Genomic DNA, 3,875 nt, shown 5'->3' with positions numbered 1-3,875 from the left:
TTTGTATTGTGTCTGCTGTGTTGCTGGAGGCTGCTGTTACCTGTGGCTTTTGTGGTGGGGAGGAAGTGGAGAGGTTGAGGTGGGGGTGGGGACATGAGGCTCCAAGAAGCTCAGTGGGGGAGCATATGGGCTTGAGAATGTGCACGTGAGCATGCGTGTGAGTATGCTCCTGAATGTGTATGCGCATGCTCTCCCTGCCTAGCCAGCTGCCTCCAGCCTGTGCTAGAGGTGCGGAGGGGGCAGAGGGGAGAATCATGCTGGGAACTTGTCAAATATGGGCCAGAAAATTTGGGGCCAGCACCTGTGACCAGAACACAGGATGGTGGGGAGGTGAGAACCAGGGCTCTGGGGACAGGGTGCTGGGCAAAGGCACCAGGCCAACAAGTTGCCCAGCTTGGCAGCACAAGGTCTGGTTTGCTGAACGTGAGGATGACTATGATAGTCATCACCAAATCTGGCATTGTAATGTCAGAGGTCAGACCCACCCTCACTGAGAGCCTGCAGCACCCAGCAGTGGGCCTCTGTTTGCTGGGTCCTTTCCTCTCTCACCTGCTTACCGCACACACAGCTACTACTAATAAAATTAAAGTCTTCTCCATCAGCATCATCATCATCATCATCACTGCTACCACTACAGAAAGTGTTATATGTTATATGCAGAAAACTGTGTGGTCAATTTCCCATTTTATCCTCAAAACCTCGGAACAGGTACTTGTATTATTTGCATTTTATAAGTGAGGGAACTAAGTGAGGTCCTTAGAGATTAACCAACTTTCTCAACTTTACTTTTTTTTTTTTTTCACCATATTAATGGTGGCAAGTTTGGTAAGGCAGGGTTCAAACCAGTCAAATGTCTCCAGAACCTACCATCTCAGAAAATGGCAAGAGGTGTAGCTCTTACCTACCATTTTCCAGAAGAGAAAACGGGCTCAACCAGCATCACACAGCTGAGAAGCAGAGTCCATGCCATACTGCTTCCTCAGGGCCTGCCTGCCCAGACCTGCACCTGTGCCCTGCCATTTGCTCCTGGGGTTCTTTCAAGTTATGAGTGCTAACCAAGACCCACTTGTGGGCCTTTCAAGCTCAAGGCAGCCCAGTGTTCCCATTCCTTCTCTTCAGCCAAGACTCTCTTTAGCCAGGACTCTACCTTGTCTCCTTCTCACAACTTATGGCCCCTCCAGCCCACTGTCTTGCAACTGAGAACCCTGGCCCTGGAAGCACCACTGTGGAAGGGCCCACAGCCAGCCTACCTCCTCCCTTCCCTGGGACCCAAATGGCCAGCACTGACCATTTCTGCTTTAAGAGCTTCCCTCTGGGTTAGGCAGGGAGAGATTCAGGGCACACACCGCAGGTCTCACATACATGGGGGCTCTTGTGACCTCACGAGGAATTGAAGATAAGTAACTGCCCCTTGGGCTCTGGTCCTTTGTTTTCATGCTGGTGGATGGAGCTTACCAAAACCTCTCCTCACCTTCTGTCTGCAGCTATGGAGCAGGCCATATAGAAAGTCCCCTTTCCTAGGAGATAGGACACTGAGATTTTAGTACCAGTTGTACCAACTGTGTGACCTTGGGAAAGACCCTTCACCTCTCTGGTCTTCAGTTATCCCTTCCACAAACTACTCATCCTGCCTTCCTGATGAGGTTATAGAGACCCATAAGACCCGGATGTGGCAGCATTCTGTAAGCCAGGAAACTACACAGACAAGAGATGATAATGCTGCTATTTTCCCAGCATGAAGTCAACTCTTGCTTCACCTTTTTTTTTCTGTTTGCATTCTTTTTTTCATTGTAAACAAATGGGATACATGTTGTTTCTCTGCTTGTACATGGCATAAAGGCATACCATTTGTGTAATCATAAATTTACATAGGGTAATGTTGTTTGATTCATTCTGTTATTTTTTCCCTTCCCCCCACCCCTCCCACCCCTCTTTTCCCTCTATACAGTCCTTCCTTCCTCCATCACCTTTGAATGTAGATAAGAAAAAGGTTTGGGACTCCAATTTAAAAAATAAAGAGCCAAAACTGAAAAAGCTTGCAAGCATCTAATTTCTGTTTTTTCAACTATGTTCCCTGGAGTCTAAGGTTCCTGAAAAACCTCACAAGGGTTGTCAAGGAAAGCAGAGTTCCAGAAAAAAAAAATCAAGCTTCCAATAAAATTGCTCTGGAAGTAGTTGCAGGGCCAGTTTCATGGGCATATGACCTATGCAGTCACTCAGGGACTTGTGGTTAGAGAGCCTCCACACTGGGTTTAATGCTCTCTCACGTTACCTGTCTTGTAATTCTTAATACTTATTTTAAAAGAGCCCAACAATTTCATTTTGCACCAGGACCCTCAAAGTCCATATCCAGTCCTGAATAGGAGCTACATGACCAAAGATCTGGTTCAATCCCTTCAGTGTACAGATGAGAAAACTTCTACAACAGCCGAGAAAGAGAAAGGGACTTGCCCAGAGTCACACAGCCCCCCATTGGGCTAAGGCAAGGATTAAATCCCCAACATCCTGATTCAGCTTGGTGATGGCTCCTCTCTTGATTTCAGTGTGCATATCTGTCAGCCCCGTATAGCCTCTAATAAACCAACTGAGGCTCAAGGAGATTTTTGTTTGGTCACATATCTGTGACAATGGTGATGGTGGTATAGAGCTACATTTCTTGATGCTTCGAATCCTTTTTGGAATAGAAAAGGGTGTGAGTAAGATGATTTGTACATACACACACACATACACAAATAGTTTAAATAGTTCATTTTTAAAATGATAACTAAATCGGTTTCTACTGATCTGTCAGCCAGCTGGCTCCAGCTGTTCATAAGATGGAGCCTCAGAATGGGCTGGGCTGGCTCCCCTTCACTCACAGGACCCACGTCAGCAGTGAATTTTACCAACTCACTGACTTCCTCAAATCAGTAGTTGGGCATCCTTGGTGCCAGAAAAATAGAAATATGAAAGATTCAGTAGCAACTATTTCTTCCCTGTCCATTCCTGCCTCCGCTCAAGGCTCATCACAGCTGGGAGTGGGAGGTGCTCCCCAAACCCCCACCCAGCAAGCCCTTGACTGAGGCCGGCCCATCTCTACTTCCTTGTTTCTTTGTGAAACAGGAACTTGGTAAAGCAGCTCAAGTGGGGTAGAATGGGCGGGGGGCGGGGGTGTTGAGAAAACCCCAGTTGGCCATGACAGGACCTTGAAGCTGAAAAGCTACTTTCCTCCTAGTGGGTCTCAGGCAGCTTTAGACCCTCCTGCTTGTCACACCTCCTGTGTTCTAGTTTGAGCTAAGGGACCTTGCCCTTGACAAGGTAGAGACACACAGGATATGGGCCACAGGGTCATGTGGCAGAGATTCAGATGGGACCCAGTAGACATAGACGCAAGGTGTCAAGGGGATGCTGCAGAGAGAAAGCAGCTGAAAATGGTCACCAAGGGCTTCCTGGCTCTGGCAAGACAGGAAACTCATGGTGGGAGCCTGGAGTGAACTGATGTAGAGTCACCCATCAGGCATCCAGCAGTTTCCATGAGCTGAACTCAGGACTATGCATATCATCTGAGTAGTAACTCTGGTCACACACACACACACACTCACACGCCCACACCCATAAGTGAGGGACACATTATCACTGTTACTATTTTCATTAAGGCTCATCGTAGGTGATGTCACTTATTCCAGGTCATGTAGCCAATAGGTGATCACAGGACACTTGAATCCATGTCTACCTGCCTCCATTTCTGGGAGGTGTTCTTCTGCTTCTCCTCTTCCCTGGAGCTCCAGACAACTGTCCAAATGGGGTCGTGGTCACACTGTTCGGAGACTTTTCTCCTCATAAACTTGAGACAGTCCTAGGCAAGTAACCCAACCCAGCTCCACCCGCTCCCCCGT

This window comes from Sciurus vulgaris (genome assembly GCF_902686455.1).
Source record: "Sciurus vulgaris genome assembly, chromosome: X".
Taxonomy (NCBI): domain Eukaryota; kingdom Metazoa; phylum Chordata; class Mammalia; order Rodentia; family Sciuridae; genus Sciurus; species Sciurus vulgaris.
The sequence above is the reverse complement of the archived record's forward strand: the minus strand, read 5'-3'. Positions refer to the sequence as shown.